At 50.3% G+C, this 13868-nt stretch overlaps 1 long non-coding RNA gene across 6 annotated transcripts in view; it reads left to right on the top strand.

The window, feature by feature from the left end:
* Positions 1–13868, top strand: part of LOC120878881 — a 222585-nt gene that overhangs the window by 177341 nt on the left and 31376 nt on the right. Inside the window, exon 4 of one of the 6 annotated variants that reach the window (XR_005724644.1) lies at positions 11216–11326. The exons of the other annotated variants lie outside the window; for them this stretch is intronic. This is a non-coding gene — a long non-coding RNA (uncharacterized LOC120878881). The remainder of the gene's footprint in view (positions 1–11215; positions 11327–13868) is intronic. 6 annotated transcript variants of the gene reach the window in all.

Genomic DNA, 13868 nt, shown 5'->3' with positions numbered 1-13868 from the left:
TGGCTTCTGCCCTGTCTTCGTCTTGGAGAGACGCTGGGGTTGTACCTGCGCAGACCAGCCAAGGCAGGGCTCCTATTGTTCTGGCTCACAGCTGGCGTTCCGCGACACAAGAGTGTCGGGCTCCTGGTGGCTGGGCGGGCACATTGGCCTAGGGGAGAGACGAGTGAATTCTCTGCAAGGCACAGCCCCCAAGTCCTACAGATCCCTGACAGATGCAGCATGTGGCCCTGAAGCTGGCTGCCGCCACCTGCCAAGGTGCTTTTCCTGGGCCCAGGTTCTCGCTGCGCGGGAGCCATGCTTGGACCCTGCCTACCGCCCAGGGCCGCCCGCATCTTGGGGCCTCCCGGTTCCCGCCCTCCTTCCCGCCAGGGCTCCCGCCCAACCAGCCCACAATGGCCTCCTTTTGTTCTCCCGTCTCGGTTTCGGGCAGACCCGGCCAGCCCGGCCCCCCGGCTCGCTTCACCCACCCCTTTGAAGCCTTGACGGGCAGCCAAAGAAGCTGGCCGAGCGCACACGGCCCGGGGCTGGTGCCAGGGCCCTGGCAGCCCCTTCCCGCCTAGCTGGCTCCCTGGAGCTGGCCGGGCCCAGGCCCCCGCGCTCGGGAACAGGAAATGCCCGGATGTTCGCCTGCGCCTTCATCCGGGGCCGCCGGATGGGCTCTGGGTCCAGTTCCCAGGCCTCCTCCGTAGTGAGACTCTCAACCCCACCCCGGCCCCGCTGGGCCCCACAGAGGACCAGGAGCAGCCTGGCTGGGTTCCGAGCTAAGGAAAGGCAGGGCGGGGCGGGGAGCGGACCACGGGCCTTGGCCCCGGACCTGCGTTGAGCGCCTCTCGCTGCCGTCCCCAGCCGTGGGACTCACCTGCCTCGTGCCGTAGTCTCCCCTCTGTAAGGGGGAAGAACAGAACATCCTCGTTCACAGATGTCCAGGGAGGAGGAAAGCCGTCCTGTCGTTAGCCCGTCGTGAAGGTGTCCCCGCTAGTTGCTGGAGCACGTTGTCACTCGTTGGTGATGGTCACTGTGGCGGATGAGCATTGGGGCCCAGGAAGAGCAGGAGGCTGTGGGCGAGTCCAGCGTGTCCTCCCCTCTGCACTCCCAGGCTCCCGCCCCTGTTATTCCTGTGAAACACCCAGGGGACAACGAGGGGTCCTCTGCTCTTGGTAATTTTGAAAGCACCTCCTGGCACCTGCTGCAAGGTGGGCCTCTGTTGGCGTTCACTGAGCGAATGAACAGAGCCTGCTTCCTCTGTGGCCCCATTTCTCAGGTTTAAGGTGGCTTTCCACGTAGCCGCCCTCAGCTTGTCTACTCAGGCCAGGGCCATGTCATTCATTCCAGGGGAATGTCAACAAGCGGCATTTCCCTCTGCCCATCTCCAAGGCCAGGCCTGGAGCAGGTGTTCAGTAAATGAACACTGGGCTGCAGAAGCAAGGGTCTCTCCGATGTGGATTTGCGGCAGCGCCCTCGCCACAAACCTATTTTGCCCTCTTTCATCACGGGCGGTGGTCAAGTTCCCCAGGCCTATCGAATTGCCAGTGATCTTCCTGCCATCACGGGTCCAGAGGCAGCTTGGACCTCAGCCCCTGCCCACCCCACCTGGGCTTGGCAGACCTGGACTGGTTTGGAACAGAGCTCACGGCTGAGGGTGAAGTCACACCTGGAACGGTTGTAAGACCAGGCACCTCCTCTTTGTGACTCTCCCAGGCTGCATGGCGGGTGGCGGGTAGCTGGCAGGGGAGACGCCTTGGCACCGCCGTGCTCTTGTGCCTGCGGCCAGCGGGGCCTTTGATGCCCTCCAGGGCCGCCTGCCCGGCCGAGTGCATTTGTGGAAGACAAAAGCTGCAAAAAAAGCAGCACAAATAACTTGAAAACGACCCAGAGACTGCCAGGGAGCTTATCAACCTGTTTCCTGGGTTTTGTTGTTGGGGTGGGGAGGCCAGGGGAGCCATTCTGGCCTGCACCTTGCACAGCCGCTATGCGGCGTTAACCTCAAAGCTAGCGACCCCTCCCCTGCTCTGTGCTGTGGCTCTCTCATGTGTCAGATGGGTTTAATAAGACCAAACTCTGTGTGCTTGTGAGGATTAGAGGCTGGGAGGAAAGAAGCTGCAGGGCAGAAAAGCAGTACCCTCTTTTTCCCAGGGGTGCAGAGAGACACACCAGTATTCCTTAAATTTCCCTCTGGGCCAGCCTCCCCCCACATCTAGGATAGAACATAGCAGAGGATTCCTCTTGTAACTCTGGGAACCTTTGGAAAAGGAGCTTCTGAAATGTCCCTGTCTTGGGGGAATGAGGCCCTTCAGCTGTTGATTGACCACAGCACGCAGGCTGGGGCCTCGCCGGTTATATTTCCATCCTGAAGGATGGAAACTCAGTTGGGGCTCTGACTTCAAAAATGGCCTCTAAGCAAGTAGATCCTCCTGGTAGGGTTGGAGCTCTTTCTCCTCCTGCCCTGCTCTGCTTCACCCAGGGCAGAGCCCCAAGGAATAAAAAAATACCAAATTCAGTCTCTGACCTCCAACCCGGAGGCTGGTCCTTAAGAGCACTGTTCTCTGCTCACTCACCTTGGGCCCCCGTCCACGCTGCTGTCCCAGGCCAAAGACACGGCTGAGGGTGATGGCTAGGTGGCAGGATTTGGAAGGCTGGGCAGCCATCTGCTTTGCAGGCCCGCGTCCGTGCCTCTGCTGAGCTGTGAGCTTGACAGTGGTATCGTCTGCACCTCTTTTGCCCCGACTTTGGCCTGATAAAAGCAAAGCACGGAACCTTGAATGGGGGAGATAGAAACCAGAGACAGCCCCCTTTCTCCCCTCCCTGCCTCCTCTCTGCACCTATTCTGTGCCAAACATCAACCCAGCTATTTATTTACTTTTTCAAGTGAACTAGAGGTTTATAAAGAGGATGCTCTTTCCCCTGCCAGAATGAGCATTCTCTTCCTCCCAGAAAAACTCCTATTTATCCTACTATACCCAGCTGCAGAGCCCCCTTCTCCATGAGGCTTTCCTGTCCTCTGGCTAGAGTTGCTGCCTCTCCACTTAGGTCCACCAGACCTCTAGGGCTCTGTTCTAGCCCAGGTGGTACTTCCTACACTGTTCCGGTTTATCTTTGTATGTGTCCACCTGGCCCTTTGAAAGCAGCAATGGCGACTCCTTTATTTAACTCAGCATCCCCAGTGCCACAGCGCCAAGCTCACATGGAGTAGACTTGTGTGTTCGGAGTGGGACTGTGTGAGCGGGGATGCCCTCCCCTGGTTCAGCCAGGCCTGGGGCTTCAGATCACTCAACTCTGGAGTGGAGGCTGGAATGACTGACTGTCACACCCAGCACCATCTACAGACAATGCCTGTGATTCCGTGCTTGCAGTTTGACCCTCATTCTTGGCAGATTTGTGTCAGAGTCGAAAGAGCCCAGCCTTAGAACTTGATAGACTCCTTTTTTCTGCTTATCTCAGCTGGTGATTTGGAGTAAGTTACTTCTGCCCTGTGCCTCCGTTTCTCCACCTGTAAGATGGATGTAGGAATGTTTATTTTGCCTGATCTGTTGAGTAGAATAGACATGATGTTTGCATTGCCCTGGTGTTAGCAGTAACTATCATTGTGGTCGTCTTTTCTCTGAAAAGGAGCCATTCTTAGTATCTCTTGGGGGTGAGAGGAGGGACAACAAAAGCATTTGTGGCAAGGAGACAATATTTGAGGCTTCTCTAGGTTTGTTTTGGGCTTCCCAGGTGGCGCTAACGGTAAAGAACACACCTGCCAATGCATGAGATAACAGAAATGCAGGTTTGATCCCTGGATCAGACAGATCACCTGGAGAAGGGCAGGACAACACACTGCAGTATTCTTGCCTGGAGAATCCCATGGACAGAGGAGCCTGGCGGGCTACAGTCTCTGGTGTCGCAAAGAGTTGGACATGACTGAGCATGCACGCATCCCCTGAGTTTGTTTCTTGCGGGAAAAGTGCCTTCATGAGCATACAGCAATAAGCCTGCTGGCTACTCCAACCCTGCCTGGGTTCCCAGGAAGTGGGCAGGAGAAGAGCCACCTGTTGCTTGCTGGCCTGCTGTGGGAACACATGGAGACGGGAACAAATGTTACCCATCAGGGACTTCCTTCTTCCAGTAAGATGCCAATACCTTACACTTTGTTCCTTGTAGATGCTGTTCCTCATAGATGCGGATCTCCTAGTGGAACGTTCTCCTGCTTGCACTTGGGACTCAGGGATGATGTGGGGTCAGTAGGATTGTGTTCCTTCCGTTGACCATCCCTTTTTCTTCCTAGCCTTCCCTCCATCTGCATTTACTGGGCATTCACTGTATGGCAGGCACCATGCTGTGTGCTGGGAACATGATGATGCTGCAGGAGAAAGACAAGTCAGCGCACGTGGTTGGTTCAGTAACAGCCGCCCAAAGATATGCACATCCTAGAGCCCTCTCCCAGATGATTGTAACCTTCCGTGGCCAAGGGGACTTGGCAGTGTGGTTAAGAATCTTGAGATGGCAAGACCATCTTGGATTGCTGGGTGAACCCATTGTCATCACAAGCATCTTTGTGAGAGGGAGATTGGACGGCACAAAAGGACAAGGTATTGTGATCAGGGAAGCAGGTATTGGAGAGATGCTGCCAGGAGCTGAGGAATGCCCATGGCCTCTAGACGTGGAAGAGGTAGGGAACGTGTTTTGCCTTGGAGTCTCTAGGAGCTCACTTGGTAAAGAATCTGCCTGCAGTGTAGGAGACCCTGGTTTGATTCCTGGGTAGGGAAGATCCACTGGAGAAGGGATAGGCTACCTACTCCAGTATTCTTGGGCTTCCCTTGTGGCTCTTTACAAGAGAATCCACCTGCAATGTGGGAGACCTGGGTTCAATTCCTGGGTCAGGAAGATCCCCTGGAGAAGGGAAAGGCTACCCACCTCCAATATTCTGGCCTGAAGAATTCCATGGACTGTATAGTCCATGGTGTCGCAAAGAGTCGGACACGACTGAGCAACCTTCACTTTCACTTTCTCCAGGAGGAACCAGCCCTGCTGACACCTTGGTTTTAGCACTTGAAGACTTCTTCTGGATTTCTGACCTTCAGAGCTGTAAGAGTCTAGAATGTGAAGTGTTTGTCCAAACATTTACCCAACTAAACAGCTGTAGGGCCAGCATTCCAGTGGGGTCCCCCATCCCCATCCTTTCTCTTTCTGCACTCTGCCGCCTCCTGGGAGCAGCTTGCTGGGGTTACACGAGGCAGTTCAGATGCTTAGAGGAAAACAGAAGGACTGTGAAGTACAGGGGACCTTGCCTATTTACACTAATTAAATGAGGAAACAATTTAAACATCGGCATCCTTTGCTGTGATGAGGCCGGAGGAGAGCAGGTACACGTTTATGTTGCCGTGGCAGTTGGTAGAAGGCTGGAGTGGGTTTTCTTAGCAGTGTGAACAAATGGCCTTGATGGTGTCTGTGTATTTTCATTCTATTACCTCATTTCTCAGTTTTATCCTAAGGGTATAACCCAAAGAAAGGAAAAAAAAAAAAAGCAATCGTTTGTGAAAATGTCCATTAAACCATGATTTTTTTTTTTTTTTTTTACTTTGGATTATAGAAAATTTCAGACATCCAGGAAAGTAGAGAGAATAGTATAATGAACACCCATTTACCTATTTAAAAATTATAAACATTTGTTTTATTTCATCTTTTTCTAATATATATTTTAAGTAAATTATAGACATCGTGATATCTCACTTCCATATATCTCAGGTAACTTCAGTTTAGGGCAATAAAAAGTTGAAACCAAATGATTAAATGGAGAATGGTTAAATCCACTATGATTGTCTACCTAGCATAATATTATGAGATCTTTAAAATGATCATTTTTGAAGTTCCCATTACAAGCTGTCTTAGGACTCTATACTTTCCCTTTATATGACTTGCCATGCTTCATAATCATTTAATTACCTGATTTTCGAATTAATGTCTGTTTCCCCAACTCATTTGATGGGGACAGTGCCCATTTTGCTCACCACTTTTTTCTTGACTGCCCGGCAGGGTGCCTGGTTCATGGCAGGTGCGAAATAAAATTGGTTGACTAAATGCCACCTGAGCATTTTTCGATCCTTGAAATAACATGCTGAGTGATGCAGGCAAAGCACATCATCTCGTATGAGCACGATGTGAAAATGAAAATGCGCGTGCATACAGATGACTTCCAGAAGGCAGCGCTGGGAATTTCACGTGTTTCTGCCTGCACGTTGGGAGAGGCGGGTGAGATTTGTTCCTCCTGCTTTATTTTCCTCCATGTGGTGGTCCTGCCATCTCTGTCATCAGGGCGGTACCCACTGTCCTGTGTCCTGTGTGCTTGTTGCCGTCCAGGAGAAGTTCATCCACATGGAGTAGGAAGACTTGGTTTTGAAGCTGACACTCTCCTTTACTCCCTACAGGACACTGAGCAATCCCTGAACCTCTCCGAGCTTAGTTCTTTCAAGCTGAATAGGTGACCTGGTACCTGCACCTCTGTCTTTCTCTAATTAGATGAAATAAGGATGGCTCATGGAGGGGAGGGCACTGTACTGTGTTCCCGAGCTAGCTTCTCCCCATCCTCCTCCATCATGACATCTCAGCCGCTGGCGCTCAGAGGAGCCCTGCCACTGCCCTCATGCCCTCTGGATGGAGGAGTGAGCGGCTGCCCAGAGGTGCATGGTGCGATCAGGGTTCTTCTATGTCCATCTCAAAGTCCCTGCTGACCGTAAACGGGAAGATGACAGCTATATAACTTGGAGTGTTTTCACCGTGTTCAGTCATCTTGCTAACTGATGAGTCCATCAGTCATCCAGCAGTGTTTACTGAGTGCTTACTCCATACGGATTGCATATTCATTAACTTTCGGTGACTGCTAACCGCACCCCGACTCTGGCACTAGAATCTCTGGTGGGGGTTTTCCAGGTAGCTCAGGGGTATATAAAGAATCCACCTGTCAATGCAAGAGACACAGGAAACGTGGATTTAATCCCTGGCCTGGGAAGATCCCCTGGAGGAGGGCATAGCAACCCATTCCAGTATTCTTGTCTGGAGGATCCCACGGACAGAGAAGCCTGGTGGGCTACAGTCCAGGGGGTCACAAAGAGTCAGACATGACTTAGCATGCACCATGGAAGAAGTTTCCTTTGAGCTCCAGAGTTCTCCAGGAGTCTCCTTCCTGTCTTCTCCCCATGCAGACTTGAGCAACATTATTGCTCAACAGTTACTATTCAGCACTTTCTACACACCCTGTGCTCCCCTGGGCATGAAGATGCTACAAGGAGGGCTTGTGATCATGGGGAACATGCCAGTGATAAACTGGAGGCTGGGAAAGAAATCAGAGAATTACCAGTGGTTGTACCTGCTAAGAGGGGGTTCAGCCCAATTCATGGGCTCAAGGGTGGTCGTCTCTGGAATTATAGGACTCTGTTAGTAACCAAGACAACCTTCTCATCAGCCCTGCCCTCCTGCTCAGTCCTGGTTCAGCCCCTTTCAGGATCATTTCCATGTATTCATGAACAGTTCCCATCAGTTGCCTTGTCGGGGGCAAACTCCTTTATTGTTTAGAAGAACAAGCTCTGGAGCAGGCTGTGTCCCACTCACTGAGAGTCTCCCTGGGCACAGTGGTGGGAGGCCCAAAAGGACCTGGAACCTGGCCTAGCTGATGAAACACCTGCAGTATCTAGGCAGGTCCTCGGAGGTCTGCCCAGGTTCTAGAGGACAAAGGGTGGCAGTTGCTCTCTCCCTCCCCCAGAGTCTTCAGACAAGGGCTCAGAGGGATAGGGACTCAGGAGGGTGGGGAGGGAGAATGAGTTTCCTGGCCCCGTCGCCCACTTGTCACCATGCCCCACCCCCGCTCTGGCCCATCGGGAGGCTTTCTCCTCCTGGCCACGGTCAGCTACCACATCATCTTTCTGTCTTTGTTCTCTGGCTTCCTCTGGCCATGGCTGCAGATGTGTGAAACGGTAGCCCTTGGCAGCGTGCTCTTAGAAGATGCCGCGCACCTGCATGGATTCTCACCCGGCACCGCCCCCCGCCCACCTCTTTTTACCTAGACGCCACCTAATTCTTTTACAACATGATTCAGAGAATAATCCACGCCAGCTGCCTTAGGAGGTCTTTCAAAGACGCACACAGCCTACACCCTCCTCTATTTTAGTTAATATCCTTCGGCTCCCCGGGCAGCGTCCCAGTATGGTCCTCAGGTTAATGCCCTAATGTCTTCATGGTCATTACTTGGCTTCTAAGACCCTGGTGGGTGCTGGCTGGGCTTCAGGAAATGACCTATTGGGGTACTGAGAGTTGGGCAGGCCCCCACCCCCGCCCTGGGGAGAAATGTGGTCCAGCCACAAAGATCAGGAAAGACTCAAAGATGAAATAGTTCTGAGGGGGTCATAGAAGGGATGTTGGCTCTTGCTCTATCAAGATAGGGCCGTTGGAGGCTTCAGAGCAGATCTGACTTGTGTTTTAACTAAATCTTTCTAGCTTCTGTGCTGGCAATGGACTGAAAAGGGCAAAGATGGAAGCAGATGAACCAGTTAAGAGGCCACTGCAGAAATCCAGGGGTGGGATGATGGTGACTGTTGTCACAGAGAATGCTGTGAGAAGGGATCAGATATGACTATATCGTGAAGGTGGAATTGGCTGGTGGATTGGACGCAGGGTATCAGATAAAGGGTGATTGCAAGATTTTCCCTTGAACAAGTAGAGAATGAAGTTTCCATTTATTCATAAGGCAGATCAGTGGATGAGTGTGGTGGGTAGGGATGGATTCATGCTTGAGATATTAGTTGGACGTTAGACATACAGGTGGAGATATTCAGGAAGCAGCTGGGTGTATGAATCTGCAGTGTGAAGGTTAATTTCACATCAGCTTAACTAGGTATCCAGCCGTTTGATCAGTTTAGATATCACTGTGAAGGTGTCTTTTGGATGGCATTAACATCTATATCAATAGACTCTGAGGGAAGTGGATTACCCTCCCTGGTGTGGGTGGGCCACATCTAATCAGTTGATGACCCCCAAGGGAAAAATACTGAAAACCTCCAAGGAAGTGGGGATTTGGCCTCCAGACAGCCTTCAGACTTGAGCTGCAGCATCTCCTCTTCCGTGGGTCTCCATCCTGCTGGCCCACCCTGCAGATTTTGGATTTGCCAGCCTCCACAATGAATGTTGAAGCCAGTTCCTTAAAATGTATAAAGGAGATCCAACCAGTCCATCCTAAAGGAGATCAATTCTGAGTATTCACCAGATATGAAGCTGAAACTCTAATACTTTGGCTACCTGATATGAAGAACTGACTCATTTGAAAAGGGCTTGATACTGGGAAAGATTGAAGGTGGGAGGAGAAGGGGACGACAGAGGATGAGATGGTTGGATGGCATCACTGACTCAATGGACGTGAGTTTGAGTAAGCTCTGGGGGTTGGTGACAGACAGGGAGGCCTGGCGTGCTGCGGTTCATGGGGTCTCAAAGAGTCGGACACGACCGAGTAGTTGAACTGAAATCTGTCAATTCTCTCTGGCTGTTTCTTTGCCTGTTTCTCTGGAGAACCCTGAGAACATGGGGTAGGACATGGAGTAAAGGGATCTATATTTAGGTGCCTTTTGGGAGTCATGTTATTTAAGCCTTGAGACTGGGCATGAGCACCAAGAGGCACATATGGGCAAAGAGAATTGGTCTACTGGTCTCTCCATCCAAAGTTGAGAGATTCAGGAATCGTGTGTGTGTGTTTGTGTGTGTGTGTGAGAGATATTTATGGAGCTGTTACCATGTGCTGGGCATCCCCCATTGCTGGATGCTGCCTGTTCTTAAAGCCAGACCCATCTATCTCCTTGTCTGTTCTGGAAGGTTGGGAAATGATCCCAATGGAGCCACTTATTTATCTGACTGACGTTTTGCAATTCCTGTGTCTCACCTCCTCTGGGCAGCAGAATGGAATTAGCTGTTCCTTCCCTGCATCAGGAACAGATTATCGCAGCCTCGTCGTCCTGCTAGGAAGTTCCCTAGGTTCAGTTCCCTAAACCTCCAGCCTCTTGAAGCCATGTAGTGTCTCTTGACAGCCAGTAATAGCATTTATTAAAACCTATGAAGCCTCCTTTCTAGCAAGTGTTGGTAAAAATAGTTCTGCAACTCCAAGGAACAGGGTCATTTGAACTTGGTGACTCGAAAAACCTTTGGGACAAATAATGAAAAGTACACAAGGCTGGTGATGAGTTTTTCCCGCCCTCTTTGTTCTTCCTTTTTTTTTTTTTTTTTAGTGTGTATGAGGCGGAATGCTTAACCCATAGTTTCCAAGAACTGTGTAGGTGGGTTGCTGGGGACAACTGATTTTTAGGGAAGTATTGGTCTTCTGGATGTGGAAACCATGAAGCAAAGAATAACATTGTGCAAAAGGTGTTCCGATGACCAGGTCTGGGCTAATTATGGTGCCGTGCGCTTGCGCCCCTGTCGTCTGAGGCGTCACTTCTGCCTGAGTTGCATTTTGCTCTGGACTCAGGGTGATCACAGGAGCCTTGTCTAGCCAGCTGTCACGTGGATCATCTACTTTCTAAGGCCGTGACTGGTTCTGAACAAGAGGAAGTGCAGCCTGGCAGGTAGGAGGGACACAGGCCTTTATGTAAGGAATGCCGAGTCCTGGTTCCCATCCTGCCACTAGTTTGCTGTGTGATCTCGGGCAGGTTTTCTCACCTCTCTGAGCAGTGATGTCTCCATCTGAGTTGAGTTTGGGCTTGGTTGTCTCTGAGGGATAGAACTCCAACCACCCCTGGGAGGACTGTTGTTCAGTCACTTGAGTTGTGTCCAGCTCTTTGCGACCCCAGAGACTGCAGTCCATCAGGCTTCTCTGTCCTCCACTATCTACCAGAGTTTGCTCAATACATGTCCACTGAGTCGGTGATGCTATCTAACCATCTTATCCTCTGGGAGTGTACATACCTTAAATAAAGGACCACTCTGCCCTCAGCATCCTGCCGGGTGCGGTATTGTGTGGGACCAGTGCTGCCAAATACAATTTTTGGACTTTGTAAGGAAATTTCCTGGAGTTTTGGATGTAAGCAGTGAATTCAGAAGTATTTTAAATATTCTATGGGTGAAACTTGTAGCCAGAAAGAGCCCATAGTTCTTCAGTTTGTAACTCTGTACACATGCACTGTTCTTCCTGGGTTCTCATAGTCTGGGGGCTGGAAACTGAGGAATGCTCATTTGATTTTTTTTTTTTTGGTCTTGAAACCAGTATAAGTATTTTCAAGGTACTGTGGAAACAAAGTCAGACTGGAAACCAGGTCATAAGATGGATAGTGCCTGGAGGCCTAGAGGGAAGCATGACCTTCCTTTTCTCGTGGGTGTGAGTATTCGCAAGGCAGAGAACTCGGTCAGCTGATCTCTTTAGGACTTAACCCCAGGTCCAGCCACCAGCCTTGTCCCTGATTCAATGGACTCTATGGCATTCAGAGCTGGAAGAGATCAAATATTTCAGTGTATTCAGTATTCACTCAGCAGTATATCTTGTAGCTCTTCTCTGTGTGCGTACACACCTTATTCACTTTTAACTGCTGTGTAGTATTCCGTGTTTCCCCCACCCACCCCCCAACTCTTCCTTAGTAATGGGTGGGCTTCCCGGGTGGCACTAGTGGTAAAGAACCCACTTGCCAACTCAGGAGACACAAGAGATGCAGGTTCCATCAGGAAGATCCCCTGGAGGAGGGCGTGGCAACCCACTCCAGTATTCTTGTCTGGAGAATCCCATGGATGGAGGAGCCTGGCGGGCTACAGTCCATAGGGTCACAGAGTCGGACACAGCTGAAGCAACTTAGTAGGAAGACATATTAATGGTAATACTTCGCTTTTATCTGTTTTCCGCTTTTATTCCTTCCTCCGCTGATGTCATGCCATAGGTTTTTTTTTTTTCTCACCCTCCTGCACACCTCCTTCCTTCCTTCCCTCTCTCCCTTTCCCTTTTCTTCTTCTCTTGCATCCACCCTCTCTCCCTTTCCCTTTTCCTCTGCCCTTGCATCCATCCATCTCTGGATCCACTGGTCAGGCACACTCTCCTTACAGATGTGAGATGTATGGGGCAAAACTCTGAAGCCTTGCCTCCAGGAGCTCCAGTCCACTGGGAAATCAGAGAAAAAGCACATTGTGGAGACTTCCTGGAAGCAAGTTCTCTGACAGTCTTTACAAAGGAGCCTTTTGGAGTATGCGTCTCTGAGGCAGGTGCCCGTTTTTCAAAGGAGAAGTCAACTTTTGAGCCTGCTGTGTTACCGCGTCTGCTTCCTGGGACCTTGCAGGACCATCACGGGCTGCCCAGCCTCCCCTTCTTCCCATGCCAGAGGCTGCGGTTTTAGCAGAAAAACGCCAGTGTTGGCTCTGGAATGATGGCCCTGAGGAGGGCACGAGCTTTTTCCTTTGGTGTAGGAGCCAGGAGGACCTTGAACAAAGTTGCAAATCAGAAGCCAGGCTGAAATGGAGGCGGAAACTCAGGTCTTCTTCCTTCAGAGGAAATTAAGATGAATAAAAAGGGAGTGAAGGTGGAGCATCTCAGAGACAGAGAGGGCCAAGAGTCTAGTCTCCACCCCTTTATTTTCCAGATGGGTTTCAAACGTGTGTTTTGTGCCATGAGTCGTTCTGTGCTTCCTTCTCCTTTCATCCTCTGCCTTTTTTCCTTCTTTTCTTACGAGCCTTTGGACCGTGATCACAGTAATGATCCACAGAGCCTCACTCTCTGGCAAAAGGGGTTCTAGGAATGGAAAGAATTAATGTGTGCGGTTCAGAGGCCCGCAGCCTACCCTGCTTTCCATCACCTCGGTCATCTGAACAAGTCATTTAAGCAATCTGTGTCTCAGTTTTGTCCTGTGTAAAGTGGGGAAACCATCACTGTCTTCTCTGTAGGGATGTCAGCAAGGTACATGAGTTATTGTACATGAAAAACCTAACTGAAGCCTGGGATGGCTACCTGGAGTATGGTAAATGCTCAATAAATATCACATATGTGCACATACACACACACACACACACAAATGTCTCCTTACCTGAGAGATGTTTCTGGCCACTCTTGCATAAACAGTACCCACCTCACCCCCATCTCTCTCTGCCTTCCTTCCTCTGTTGATCTCTGTTAATCTGACCCTCTATGTGGTTACTTACTTGACTGTCTTCCCTAACCCTACCCCTTCTCGCTCCCTGCAAATGCTGCTGACTGAGATCTCTGTTACTTGTGCTTGTTCTTTTTATAATTTATTTTTTAAAAGTCTTTATTGAACTTGTTACATCATTGGTTCCATTTTTATGTTTTGGTTTTCTTGGCCATGAGACATATGGGATCTTAGTTTCCCAACCAGGGATTAAACCTGCACCCCCTGCATTGGAAGGTGAAGGAAGTCTTAGCCACTGGACCACCAGGGAAGTCTCTGTTAGTTGTATTTAATGTTTTAGTCCCTACTATTTAAATAGTAGTAAATACAGGCTAAATGGAAGAGTGTCAATTTTATTTTAAATTTTTGGCTGCATTGCACAATATGCAGAATCTTAGTTCCTTGACCTGGGATCACACCTGCGCCCCCTGTAGTACAAAGTCTTACCCACTGCACCACCACGGAAGTCCCCTAGGCGTGTGTATTTTAGAGATGACCTGCAGGCCCAGACTCAGGCGCAGAGAGGTAAAGTGACTGGCTCAAGGTTGAGCAAGTTGGGGAATCTGGAGACATTCAAGTCTAATCCTTTAAATTCCGATTTAAACTGTGACTGCCTTCCTGCTGGTAAAACCGAAAAGAAAAAGTAAGCATAGTGACTGCAACAAAGTCAGGATTCAGTAAACGTTAACTGAAGGTAATAGCAATCATCGTTCCTGCAGCAGCTGCCCCAGGACACCCCTGTGTGGTTGTACCCCA

Source organism: Oryx dammah, unplaced genomic scaffold (genome assembly GCF_014754425.2).
Source record: "Oryx dammah isolate SB20612 unplaced genomic scaffold, SCBI_Odam_1.1 HiC_scaffold_19, whole genome shotgun sequence".
NCBI classification, from domain to species: Eukaryota; Metazoa; Chordata; class Mammalia; order Artiodactyla; family Bovidae; genus Oryx; species Oryx dammah.
This window is presented reverse-complemented; position numbering and strand designations above follow the sequence as displayed.